Source organism: Herpailurus yagouaroundi, unplaced genomic scaffold (assembly GCF_014898765.1).
Source record: "Herpailurus yagouaroundi ecotype Mexico unplaced genomic scaffold, PumYag 100, whole genome shotgun sequence".
Lineage (NCBI taxonomy): Eukaryota > Metazoa > Chordata > Mammalia > Carnivora > Felidae > Herpailurus > Herpailurus yagouaroundi.
The window spans coordinates 33,791,312-33,806,176 of NW_024412391.1; the positions used below are offsets into that span (position 1 = coordinate 33,791,312).

At 33.8% G+C, this 14,865-nt stretch overlaps 1 non-coding gene across 1 annotated transcript; it reads left to right on the forward strand.

Annotated features, from left to right (window-relative positions):
• Nucleotides 1–13,909: 13,909 nt before the first annotated feature.
• LOC121028995 (U6 spliceosomal RNA) lies at nt 13,910–14,012 on the forward strand. The gene has a single exon (XR_005789523.1). It is a non-coding gene; the product is annotated as a U6 spliceosomal RNA (small nuclear RNA).
• Nucleotides 14,013–14,865: the final 853 nt, after the last annotated feature.

Sequence of the window (14,865 nt, forward strand, 5' to 3'; positions counted from 1 at the left end):
TAGAAAAAGCATCTGACAAAGTCTAACATCCAATCATGATAAAAACCTTCCCATAGTAGGTTTAGAGGCAATATACTTCAACATAATAAAGGCCTTCAATGAAAAACCCAAAGCTAACATCATCCTCAATGGAAAGAACTGAGAGCTTTTCCTCTGAGGTCAGGAACAAGACAAGGATTTCCACTCTCACCCCTTTTATTCAACATAATATTGGAAGTCCTAGCCACAGAAATCATACAATAAATAGGAATAAAAGGCATCCAAATTGGTAAGGAAGAAGTAAAACTTGCAGTTTGCAGATGATATGCAACTATATATAGAAAACTCTAAAGACCTCACCAAAAAACTACTAGAACTGATAAATGGATTCAGTAAAGTCACAGGATACAAAAATCAATGTAGAGATATCTGTTGCATTTCTATACACTAAAAATAAAGCAGCAGAAAGAGAAATTAAGAAAACAATCCCATTCACAATTTCACCAAAAAAGCAAAAACAAAAAACAAAAAACAAATTAGGAATAAACTTAACCAAGGAGGTGAAATGTCTATACTCTGAAAACTATAAAACACTTATGAAAGAAATTGAAAATGACACAAAGAAATGGAAAGACTTTCCATGCTCAGGGATTATAAGAACAAGTATTGTTAACGTGTCTATACTACCCAGGGCACCTGGGTAGCACAGTAAGTTAAGAATCTGACTCCTGACTTTGGCTCAGGTCATGATCTCACAGTTCACGAGTTCAAGCTCTGCTGAAAGCATGGAGCCCGCTTGGGATTGTCTCTCTCCCTCTCTCTGCCCCTCATCTGCTCATCCTCTGTCTCTCTCTCTCTCAAAATAAATAACTAAAACTTAATTTTTTTTTTTTTACTGTCTATGCTACCCAAAGCAAATTACACAGTTAATGCAATCCCTACCAAAATGTCAATTGCATTTTTCACAGAAATAAAACAATCCTAAAATGTGTATGGAACCACAAAAGACTTTGGAGAGCCAAAGCAATCTTGAAAGGGAAAAACAAAACTGTAGGCATCACATTTCTAGACCTAAGTTATATCATAAAACTAAAGTAATCAAAATAGTATGGTGCTGGCACAAGAATAGACACATAGATCAACAGAAAAAATAGAAAGCCCAGAAATAAACTAATTTAATTGTTTGGTTATTATTTAATCGACCATTAATTGTATGGTCAATTAATCTTCAACAAAGGATGCAAGAATATGCAATGTGAAAAAGACAGTCTCTTCAACAAATGGTGTTGGGAAAACAGGACAGCTACATGCAAAAGAATGAAACTGAACCACTTTTTTACACTATACACAAGAATAAATTCAAAATGAATTAAGGACCTATATGTGAGACCCAAAACCATAAAAATCCTAGGAGAGCACAGGCAGTCATTTCTCTCACATTGGTCATAGCAACATCTTTCTATAGATATAGAGGCAAAGGAAACAAAAGCAAAAATAAACTATTGAGAGTGTACAAAACAAAAAGCTGCTACACAGCAAAGGAAACAACACAAACTAGAAGACAACCTACTTGAATGGGAGAAGATATTTGCAAATTACACATCCAATAAGGGTTAGTAACCAACACATATAAAGAACTTAGACAACTAAACACCAAAAAAATCCAAATAATCCAATTAAAAAATGAACAGAAGTCATGAACATTTTTTCAAAGAGGACCTACAGATGGCCAACAGACACATGAAAAGATGCTCAACAACACTCATAATTAGGGACATGCAAATCAAAACTGCAATGAGATATCACCTCACACCTGTAAGAATGGCTAAAATCAAAAACTCAAGAAACAGCAAGTGTTGGTGAGAATGTGGAGAAAAATGAATCCTTGTGCACTGCTGGTGGGAATGTAAACTGGTGCAGCCACTGTGAAGACAGTATAGAGGTTCCTCAGAGTATGGACATCTTTAAAGCTCTGTATACATATTAACATGTTGGTTTTTGTAAAAATCTGAAATAATTTATATTTTGTCATTATTAAACATAGCTACCTGTCTTCCAGCAATGATTGTTTAATCTCTGACAAATCATCATGAGAAAATTTTTTCATATCTTTTCATTTGTTATGGCTGCTATAACAAATCACCAAAAATCCAGAGGCATAAAACAATACCTATTTATTATCGTAGAGTTCTGTAGGCCAGAGTCTGGACACTGTGACTCCACTCGATCTCTGTTCCTGGTTTCACCAGGCTTACATCAAGGTATTAGAATGGCTCTGTTTCTCTCTGGTGCCTCTGGGAAGGAATTCAATTCTAAGTTCATTCAGGTTGTTAGAAGAATTTAGTTCCATGTAGTTATAGTACTGAAGTCCTGGAAAACTTGCTGGCTATTGGCTCTCAGCTTTTAGAGGGCACTCAAATTTTTGACTGGAGCCTCTTCCTCTACCTTCAAAACTAACAAAAGCAGTTTGAGTCCTTCTTATGTCTCCATTGTCTGTTAACACTCTTTGTGTTTCATCTCTCTTGTCTCTTCTTCTGCCCCCTCTCTCTAACTCTTCTGACTTCTGCTGCTTTTAAAGCCTCATATGATTATGGGCTTTATTTATTTATTTATTTATTTATTTATTTATTATCCATCAGGATAATAAAGTTTTCCTATTTTAGTTTTTCCTTATGTGGATAGAAGAGAAATATTTTTTGTGGTTTTGTTATATGTATCATCTCCAGTTTTTTGTATGTAGAAAGCTTTGTTATTTTCTGATTTTCATTTGTGATAATACAATTTTTATTTTTATATATTTATATAAATTACATAAAATTTATGCATATTATACAGTTTTTAATATTAAGAATGCTGACTTTTTCTTGTTTTCATAATCTAATGTTCTATAATTAATCTTTTAATGCTTCCTGGTTTTATTTTCATGTTTGTCATAAGGTAAGTGTCAAGTATGATTATTTTCAAATAGCCAATTCTCCAAAAATATTTTGTGGACTAATTCATCCTTTGTTTACCCTAAGCATCTAATTATCTGGAATAATAGGTTTCATAACTATTGTTTCAAAATTCTTGATGATATATATGATATATACATACATTTAAAATTTTTTTAATGTTTATATATCATATATATCATATATATGTATACATGCATTTAAAATTTTTTTGAATGTTTATTTTTGAGAGAGAGAGGAGGGGAGGGGGAGATAAAGGGGGGCAGAGGATCCAAAGCAGGCTCTGTCTTAACAGCAGAGTGCCCGATGCAGGGCTTGAACTCACAAACTGTGAGATTACCACATGAGCAGAAGTCCGTCGCTTAATTGACTGAGCCACCCAGGTGCTCTCATGATGATATAGTTAAAAAATTTTTAACTCTAGAATTGTTCTCTTGTAAAGAAATCCATTAGGACTTTAATTAATGGATGCATCATTAATCATATAAGTAAATCTAAGATAAACACCCCTAATTAAAATTTATTTCACTTTTTAAAATTTTAACTTGTTTTAGTTTTTATTTTTTTAAGTTTACATCCAAATTAGTTAGAATATAGTGCAACAATGATTTCAGAAGTAGATTCCTTAGTGCCTCTTACCCATTTAGCCCATCCCCCCTCCCACAACCCCTCCAGCAACCCTCAGTTTGTTCTCCATATTTATGAGTCTCTTATGTTTTGTCCCCCTCCCTGTTTTTATATTATTTTTGTTTCCCTTCCCTTATGTTCATCTGTTTTGTCTCTTAAAGTCTTCATATGAGTCAAGTCATATGATTTTTGTCTTTCTCTGACTCATTAATTTCACTTAGCATAATACCTTCCAGTTTCATCCACATAGTTGCAAATGGCAGGATTTCATTCTTTTTGATTGCTGAGTAATACTCCATTGTATATATATACCACATCTTCGTTATCCATTAATCCATTGATGGACATTTGGGCTCTTTTCCATACTTTGGCTATTATTGATAGTACTGCTGTGAACATGGGGGTGCATGTGTCCCTTCGAAACAGCACACCTGTATCCCTTGGATAAATGCCTAGTAGTGCAATTGCTGGGTCGGAGGGTAGTTCTATTTTTAGTTTTTTGAGGAACCTCCATACTGTTTTCCAGAGTGGCTGCACCAGCTTGCATTCCCAAAAATTTATTTCACTTTTAAAAATGATCCTTTAACCCTGTATAAATGGATATGATTATCTCTCTCTCTTTTTAAATATTTATTTATTTATTTTGAGAGAGAGAGAGAGAGAGAGAGAGAGAGAGAGCGAGAGCAGGGGAGGGGCAGAGGGAGTGGGAGAGAGAATCCTAAGCAGGCCCCACCCTCAGTGAGAAGTCCAATGCAGAGCTTGATCTCATGATGGTGAGACCATGACCTGACCTGAAATCAAGAATGGGACACTTAACTGACTGAGCCACCCAGGTGCCCCATCTCTCTCTTTTAAGATATAGTTCCCACACATTTCCTGTTACAGTTATTTTGAGGAATTTTGTTCATTCTATTGCCAATGAGATTTCTTACTTTTTTATAAGCCAGCTTTTGTGTGTCTTCTGACACTTACATATATATTTTTTTAATTTAAAAATAAATTTAGAGGTGGGGTGGCTCCTGGGTGTCTCACTCAGTTGAGCACTGGGCTCTTGGTTTTGGCTCAGGTCATGATCTCACAGTTAGTGTATTTGAGGCCTCTGTCGGGCTCTGTGGTGACAGTGGGTGGAGCCTGCTTGATAAATAAATAATAACTACCAAATAAATAAAAACTTTAAAAGCATTTATTTATCTTGAGAAAGACAGCAGGAGCAGGAGAGAGGCAGAGACATAGGGAGAGAGGATCCCAAGCAGGCTCTGCACTGTCAGCGCAGAGCCTGACATGGAGCTTATACTCACTACCGTGAAATTATGACCTGAGCTGAAACCAAGAGTCTAACGCTCAAACAACTGAGCCACCCAGGTTTATATAAATGTTTATACAAATATGATATAAATGCCCTTATTATTATAAATGTTTACATTTCAGAATCATTCTGATTTTTTTGATATCCTATGCAAATATTTATATTCTCTATAGAAGATATTATTTTGATTAAATTGACTTTTGCTGGTGATTGCATTTAATTATATTGATTCTTGCTTTCTGATGACTATGCCATTCATTTGTTTTTCTTTCTCACTTATTGCAGGCTTTCAGTATGATAAAACTATTGCTAGTTTTCAGTATGATAAAAAATCAATTTTTTGTAAGGTTATTAATTTTATTGTGAAATCATCTGCCATCATTTATTTTGTCTATTTATTGTCAGAAACCTAATAAAGTCTTGTTAAATTAGTACACAATTGTATTTCTAGTGTTGTCTTCCTACATTTTTACTAATATTTGCTTTCCTATTTAATGCTCTTGCTATTTTTTTAAGTTTTTATTCAAATTCCAGTTATTTATTATACAGTGTAATATAGTATTACACTGTAATATGTTTCAGAGGTACAATATAGTGATTCAACACTTCCATACAACCCCCGGTACGCATACAAGTGTACTCCTTAATCCTCGTCACCTATTTAAACCCATCCCCCCACCTACCTCCCCTCTGGTAACGATGAGTTTGCTCTCTATAATGAAGTGTCTGTTTCTTGGTTTGCATCTGTGTCTTTTTTTTTTTTAACGTTTTATTTATTTTTGAGAGACAAGCATGAATGGGGGAGAGAGAGTCAGAGAGAGAGAGAGACACAGAATCTGAAGCAGGCTCCGGGCTCTGAGCTGTCAGAACAGACCCCCGTGGGGCTCGAACCATTGAACCATGAGATCATGACCTGAGCCAAAGTCGGACACCCAACCAAATGAGCCACTCAGGCACCCCTGTCTCTCTATTTTAAACCTTTGGCTCATTTGTTTGGTTTCTTAAATTCCACATATGAATGAAATTATATGGTATTTGTCTTTCTCTGATTTATCTAACTTAATACTCTTGCTATATAAACCACGGTCCTTCATTAATATCGCATTTTCTTTGTATATTGCACCTTTTGTGAATATATAATCCCCTTCTCTCAATTAGTGTTTTTGATATGTATTTTATTTTACATTAAACTAATGATGATAATTGTTTCCATTTGATTTGAATTTATCTGGTAAAGCTGAACCATTCTTTTTATTTTTGACATTTCTCAGAAATTTTATTTTAGTTTTGGCTCATATAAACAATATAGATTTATATTTAAGACTATTTTAGGGGCATCTGGGTGGCTCAGTCGGTTGAGCGTCAGACTTCGGCTAAGGTCATGATCTCACAGTTTGTGGGTTTGAGCCCCACATGGGGCTCTGTGCTGACAGCTCAGAGCCTGGAGCCTGCTTTGGATTCTATGTATCTTTCTCTCTCTTCCCTTCCCCCACTCATGCTTTGTCTCACTCTGTTTCTCAAAAATAAATAAATATAAAAAAAATTTTTTTTTAAAAGACTATTTTATAACAGGAGAAAAAAAGTTGTGTTTATTACCATAATAGATATACTTGCTTGTACTTTCCTTGGATCTAATATACATACTTCCTTGTTTTATTTTTTCAATGTTTTTAAACTTTTGTTGTGTTGGCATTTATTTTGTCTTATACTCTTCAGCGATTTTATTTTATCAGTGTTTACTAGAATTATTATTTACTAATACTTCTCATTAAAACTTTCAAAAATATTTTTAATATATATTATTTCATTTAACTACAGGATAAAAAATGGAATATTTGCTACAATTTTATTTTCTACCCACTCTTGTTTATGCATGTTTTTATAGACATTATATATATATAACATCTAGCTCATCTTAAGTGCTTTATATTTAAACATATTCCCATAAAATTGATGTGTCCAAATAAACATAGTTTTAGATGTAATTTTATTTAACTATTTTAAAAGCTTAGTACCTATTCAGATACACTAATAATTTTGTATTTTTGTGTTTCTATTTCTATTAAATTCTTATTTTATAATCATTATTTTCAATCATGATCGGCATTAATTGAGCCCTTGAGATTTTTGAGAATATTATATTCTTTTCCTGAAATATTTAAATCAATTATGTTATTATAGAATTTTGGGGTCACCAAACCCTTATCTCTCAAAACTCTGTGGACATTAGCTCATTAATATTTTATGGCAAATAGAAAACCAACCATTTGATTTTGTTCTTTTGTAGGCAATTTGAGTGAGTGTAGAATTATTTTCATTAACCTTTTATAGAAAGAGTAAGAGGATTTTTCTTGGTGTCTCTTTTCATTAGTTTGATTTAAAGTTTAATGAGCTTTTATGGTCTGCATATTTTCAATTTTTTAAGCTTCAGAAGAGATTCTCTTAAATTATTTTATCTTTGATTATTAATTCTATTCCAGTTTTTTCCCTGTCATAACAGTAATATCTTCAATCTGTAGTTTGACTTCTGCTCTCTATTATCGTAATCTTTTATGGATGACAAGGTTTTTTTTGTTTGTTTGTTTCCTTGTTTGTTTTAAATGTTCTTCTGACCCAGATAGTAAATAATTTTCAGAAACCTACAGTTAATTTCTTCAAATCTTCAGTACACTGACATATTCCTCGTTTCCCAAGAATATTTTTTTACAGAACACGTTTGGTTTTTTTTTCTTTTCTTTTTCATTCATTTTTTAAAAATGTAATTCAATGAGGTGATATTAACCTAGATCTGTGCTGTCTAATACAGTAACCAGTAGTCACATGTAGCCATTCACATTAAAATTAGTCAAGTTAAATTAAACTATAACCGAAGTTTCTCATGATGGTGGTTACATGAAATTTTGCATCTATTAATATTGTACAGAATTTTGGGGCAACTGGATATCCACCTGCAAAAGAATGAAGTTGAACTCCTACCTCACACCATATACAAAAATTATTATACATTTTATAATATATATTTTAATATAATTATTATATATTTTTATTTTGTATAATATATGTGTGTGTGTATATAACACACACACACATGCACACACTGTAATTTACATCTTAAAGTAGTCATAAGAGACCCTGAAGTTATTAAAGAGTATGAGGCCAGTAGACTGTGAGGCCTCAGAAGACTGATGAGATCTCTCCAAAACAAAGCAGTCCATGTTTACTCAAGGTAAATTTGTGGAGACATAATTGACTACTTACTTATTTGACATCTATTTGCATTGAAATGTCAATGCAGAAACATAAATAGAAAGCCACCTGTCTTTCCAAAGTAGACCCTAATAAAGTGTGGATTTTGCTCAGCTATTTTTCTGGTACCTGAGTGGTAAGGCTTAAGGTTAGTACCAGAGCCTGGCTTAATTCTGACTCCAGGTGGTCTTGTTGATAGTATTCTTAATTAAATTCTGTATGAGGCAAATTGAGTGGGTTTGGTCTTAGTCTTTATTGGTCATATAATATAGTGTCAGACAGAGTATCAACTTATGGAAGAATTCTCCAGAAGCCAAGGTGTATAAAAACAGGTTATGGATGTTGTTGAAAGACAATTCTCCATGGGTCTCTTACATTTTTGTATGACTAGCAAACAGAACAAATTATTTTGTTCAAGACTATTTCCAGGATGTATGAAGGGGCTGTATCTATTTCTTTTGGATATTATAACAAAATGCTGAGTGGCTTAAAAGACAGAAATTATTGTCTAATAGTTCTCTAGGCCAAAAGTCTGAAGTCAAGGTGTCAGCAGGGGCACATGCCCTTTAGAGGATGCAGAGGAAAATCTGTTCTTTGCCTCTTCTAGCTTTTGGTGACTATTGACATTATTTGACTTGTGGCCACTTGACTCCAATCTCTGTCTCTATGAGTACATTGGTTCCTCCTCTGTTCATGTGAATGCTCCCTCTGCCTCTATCTTACAAGAACTCTTGTTATTTATACATATAATTTATGTGTAAACAATATAAATAATAATTAAATACTAATAACAAAGTTAACATTTACTTGTTATTGCATTTATCATGCACCAAAAAACCCCAGGATAATGCTCTCATTGAAAGATTTTTAACTTAATCATATCTTCAAATACCCTTCTTTCCCAATAAATTAACACTTATAAATTCCAGAGATTAGGATTTGCTGTCTTTAGTGACCCTTATTTAACCTACTGTAGGTGCATTATGTAGTTTCACATAAAGATCAATCAGACGATATAGGCCAAATAACACTTGGCCAACTCTTAAAGTCTAGAAATATATTGTGTAATTTAAATTGTCTATCAATTCCTAACACCCACTATCTTCATGGCTAATTCAATCCTTATTTTAAGCTATTTTTCACATAAAAAGTCCTTGATAAACTAGCAAATTATATATTTTTATTAGGTGATAGTGATATTGGTACATTTCTACCATTTCTCATGCAGAATCTCTTGTCAGATGTGATATACATTGGCTATATAACCAAATGTACAGAGTTTGGAACTTCTAGATATTTAGAAGACAAAAGTGACCCAAATCAGGATACTGCCTCATAGTATTACTTTCCATGTACTAGGTTACCAAAATTACAATTCAATCTAAACAAGGTCCCCAAATATATCCACTATTGAGTGTGACTTGGATTAAATTATGTTTCTGGTATTTTGTCCAGGGCATAGTCATCTCTGTCTCTAGTTCCTATTAAAGAGAGGAGAGTACAACACATCATTTTATTTTTTTTTTTCAACGTTTATTTATTTTTGGGACAGAGAGAGACAGAGCATGAACGGGCGAGGGGCAGAGAGAGAGGGAGACAAAGAATCGGAAACAGGCTCCAGGCTCTGAGCCATGAGCCCAGAGCCCGACGCGGGGCTCGAACTCCCGGACCGCGAGATCGTGACCTGGCTGAAGTCGGACGCTTAACCGACTGCACCACCCAGGCGCCCCAACACATCATTTTAAAGTTCACCTTGCACTTAAATTAGTTCTCAGTTCAGGCTTCTATTACCAAGAAAAAACATGATGCTTTCATTGCATTCCTAGATGCTACTTTCCCCAAGGTTTTGTAGAACTTAACATTTATTTTTCATATTTGGGAATGGATTTTTAGTCCCTGAACCTTCTTCCCAGTTAAAGGGAGAAGAAATTTCTCAATACTGAGACTTTGCAGTTTAACAGAGAACCCTGTTAAAACAAATGTAGAACTATCCAGCCACTCTCTTTATAGGAATTCTGTGCAGGAAAGGACATAATGCCTTAAATATTTTACATGGTTTCTTGAACATTAAATGAAAAAGAGAACATGAAAAATAAAAGACATATAATTCAAAACATTTAGAATAAGACCCCATGACTTCAACACCATTGGCTTCAAATTAGATGTAAGAAATTCATTGGGCCAAATTGGTAAGGAGTGACAAACTTACCTTTTGTGTAACTAATTGTTTTTTTCTGAATCCTTCCTCTCGATGGTAAATACTACTACTACTACTACTACTACTAACCTTAGTGTAGTGTTTCTCAAACACCTGTTCAATAAGAATGAATTGAGATTTTATTAAAAAGATGATTCTTCTCCTCCATCTCATGGCATTATAATTTAAAAGGTTTGGGGCACCTGGATGGCTCAGTTAGTAGAGCATGCACATGTTGGACATCTGGCCTATTAAAAAAAAAGGGCTGGGCCTGGAGGGTGGTATAGTGTAAACAGGAAACTTGTGCATTTTGAAAATCTCACCATGTTATTCCAGTAAACAGCTAAACTTGGTAACCATTGTGAAAAATGAACTGCCCTAATCTCTCAGTCTTGCCAAACTTTACCACAGTTTTATAAGAATGTTAAGAATGTATATCAATGTTGAAGAATGACTAATTTTTAGCTAATTAATCTTTAAGAGGAATACTCTTTAGCTTGAAAATATTTTTATGAATATAGACAGGAAATGTGCTATATTTAATAGTAAGTAAAAAACTGGCCAAGGAACACTCAAAACCTACTCACTATAGATAAGCTCTAAACATCCTTAACAGATCATGACATTATGGACATACAGAAATCAAACCAAATACTCTTTAACTAACTAAAACTACTATTTTCTTTGAACTCCTTTCTGTTGTTGTGATGGTGGTCCTGGTGCTGGTGGTTGGAGTTTGTTTTCCACAAAATTCTATTTTCTTTCTTTGAGTCCCTAGTGATATGCAAACTTCTCAGTTAAGTAGCCACACAAGTGGTTACATATCAATCTTAAAATTTCATCCATATGATCCATGTGATTTTAGAGAACATGTGGTGTGGCCATTATGATGGATTTGAACCCCAGTGAACCTCAAAACTCAGAATGAGCCTGTACTCATCTACTAGTGCTTTTCTATGGAACTTAAAGGTTTGCATCAGAATTGTAAGCTGAAGGCTAAAGACAGATCAGAAGAGCTGAAAGTGTACCTTAAGGTAGATAGGGCCTTCACCAACTGCAAGGCAAGAATCTGCCAAATGTCGCGGTCAAAACATGATAACTGAGAAAAATCATTCCATGGAACTCTATGCCATCATCAAAAGCAAGGCAAGAGCTGCTTAGAAGAGTTGAGAAATTCCTCTTTGATCTCCAGGCATTCACTATTGCCACACTAGAGGCCTTCCAAAGGCTGGGGAAGAGCTGAGAACAACTGAGAGTAGTCCTTTAAGAACCTCCAGGCCATCTCTAAAAGCACAACAAATGTTTTCCAAAGACTGATGTCTAAGTAGCAGGAGAATAGAAATCACCTGCAGGGCAGCAACTTAGAGAGTAGAATTGGGTAGCAACCAGACTGCCCCCCAAATTGGCCACCAAACTATAAAGCAGGTAGAATTCTTCCATGGTTTGGAGAGCTGGCAGCTCAGCTATACAGAGATACGCAAACTCTGGCTGATAATCAGATCCAAACCCTGCTGCAGAAAAAGCATGATCACACCCATAAATTGTTACAGAGAGTGGTAAAGTGAACACAAATAGAGCTGCAGTGATGTCTAGACCCAAATCAACATCAGATTAGATTCATTCAACTCCATATATTAAAAGTCTAACAAAAAAGTGGGTAAATTTTTAGTGGTAAATATTATTTTATTTTTTCTCTATTATTCTTTTAGAACAGTATTTGAATGGCAACCAAAAGTTACAACATATGTAAAAAATGCAGTAAAATGTGAATATCAGTCAGGAGAAATATAGCTTAGAAGTTAATATTACTAAGGAAGGCATTTAAAATAACTATGATTGATAAGTTAAAGGATCTAACAGAAAAGGAAGCAAATGAATGTAAAAGTGCATAGGGGCATAAACAAATATTATAAATATTAAAATGAAAATATATCAGAAATTATTGGTATGGTCTTCCAGTTACTGGGCAGAGCAAGGATTTTGTGAACTTAAAGAAATAAGGAGAAACCAGTCAGACAAAATATTAAGGGACAGAAGATTTAAAAATTAGAAAAAAAGTACTTGATATGTTGGACAATATCAAGTAGATAACGTGTGGGTAATTAGGGTTCCAGAAGCAGGAGAGAGAGAAATTGAGCAAAGTAATTATTTGAAGAGAAAATGATAAAAAGAGAACCACCACAGAGCTGAATTTAACAATGCTATCAATTTTTTTGGATATATTGATATCTATAGACTTTTCCATCCAACATCATCAGAATACACATTTTTCTCAAGCTCACATGAAACATTCACCAAGACAGACAACATTCTGGACACCTTAGCAAATTCAAAGAGGAATCATACAATGCCTGCTCATGGATTACAATGGAATGAAACTAAAAGTTAGCAGAGAGGTAACTGGAAAATACCACATATGTGGAGACTAAAAAATACACTTCTAAATAACACATTGGTTAAGGAAGAAATATCAAGAATAATTAAAGATATTGATAACTAAATGAAAATGAAAACAAAGCTTATCACAAAGATATCAATGATAAAAGAAAACAGATCAATATATCTCATGAATACAGATGCAAAAATATTAGCAAATAGAATCTAAGTGCATAAAAATAATTTTCACCATGATCAATTGGAATTTTTGCTAGTATGAAAGCTAGTTCAACATTCAAAAAGTGATTAATGTAATCCATCACATCAATAGGGACTAAAAAAGAAAAAAAATAATCATATCAATATATGCAGAAATAGCATTTGACAAAATCTATCATCTATTCATGATAAAATAAAAAACTTTCAGTAAATTAGGAATACTGAAATACTTTCTCAACTTGATAAAATAAATCTAAAATGTACCTGTAGGAACATCATACTTAATAGCAAGAAACTTGAAGCTTTCCTATTAAGATCAGGTACAAGTCAAGGATGTCTACTCTCACCTCTCCTTTTCAAAATTGTACTGGAAGTTCTAGCTAATTCAATAGAATAAGAAAAGGAAATAAAAGATACATAGTTTGGAAAGGAGGAAATAAAACTATCTTTTTTCATAGATGACACAATCGATTACATAGAAAGTCTGAAAAAAATGACCTCCCCCCCAAAAAAAATACTAGAACTAATAGATGATTAAAGCAAGGTTGTGTGATACAAGGCTAATGTACAAAAGTCAATTATTTTCCCATATACCTGCAATGAATAGACAGAATTTGAATTTAAACACATTATTTACACCAGTACTCCAAATGTGAAATACTTAGGTGTAAATCTAACAAAATATAAACAGCTGTAAGTAAAGAAAAAAATAAATAAAGAAAACTACAAACTCTGATGAAGTAAATCAAAGAAAAGCTAAGTATATGGAGAAATATTCCATGTTCAAGGGTAGGAAAACTCAATATTGTCACGATATAAATTTTTCCCAACATTTGATGTATAGACTCAATGCAATCCCAATAAAAATCCCAGCTAGTTATTTTGTGAGTATTGAGAAACAGATTTTAAAGGTTATTTAGGAAGTAAAAAGATCCAGAATTACCAACATAGTATTGAAGATGAACAAGTGGTAAGGCTGACACTAACTTTAAGACTTACTAGGGCTCGGTTTGGCACCACATATAGTAAAATTGGAATGATCAAGAGAAGAATAGCATGACCCCTGCATAAGGAAGACTTACTATAAAACTATAATAATCAAGACATTATGGTAGTGACTAAAGAATGGACAAATAGATCAAAGAAATAGAGAATCTAGAATAGACCCACATAAACAGAGTCAACTGGTCTTTGACAAAGGAGCAAAGGCAATTAATGGAACAAAGATAGTTCTTTCAACAAATGGTGCTAGAACAACTGGATATCCACATGCAGTAAAATAGATCTAGACACAAACCTTACCCCTTCACAGAAATTAACTTAAGGTGAATCACAGACCTATATGTAAAATGCACAACGGTAAAACTCCTAGAAGATAACATAGGAGAAAACCTAGATGATCTAGAGTATATTGACCACTTTTAAATGCAACACCATGCTCCATTAGAGAAATAATTGATATGTTGGACTTCATTAAAATTAAAAGTATCTGCTCTGTGAAAGACACTGTCAAGAAAATAAGAAGACAAGCCACAGATTGGGAAGAAATCTTTGCAAAAGACATATCTGATAAAGACTATTATCCAAAATACACAAATAACTCTTAAAATTCAACAATTTTTTTCAAAACCTGACTTTAAAAATGGGTCAGGGGTTCCTGGGTAGCTCAGTTGGTTAAGCATCTGACTCTTGATTTCGGTTCAGGTCATGATCTCATGGTTAGTGAGTTTGAGCCCTGTGTTGGGCTGTGGGCTGACAGGGCAGAGCCTGCTTGGGATTCTTGCTCCTCTCTCTGACCCTCCCCTGTTCTATCTCTCTCTTAAAATAAATAAACCTTTTTTAAAAAAGTCGGTCAAATATCTTAACAGACAGCTCACCAAAGAAAATATATAGATAGAAGATAGCATATGAAAAATTCTCTCCCTTTACATGTTGTTAGTAATAAAATTAAAACAAAAATT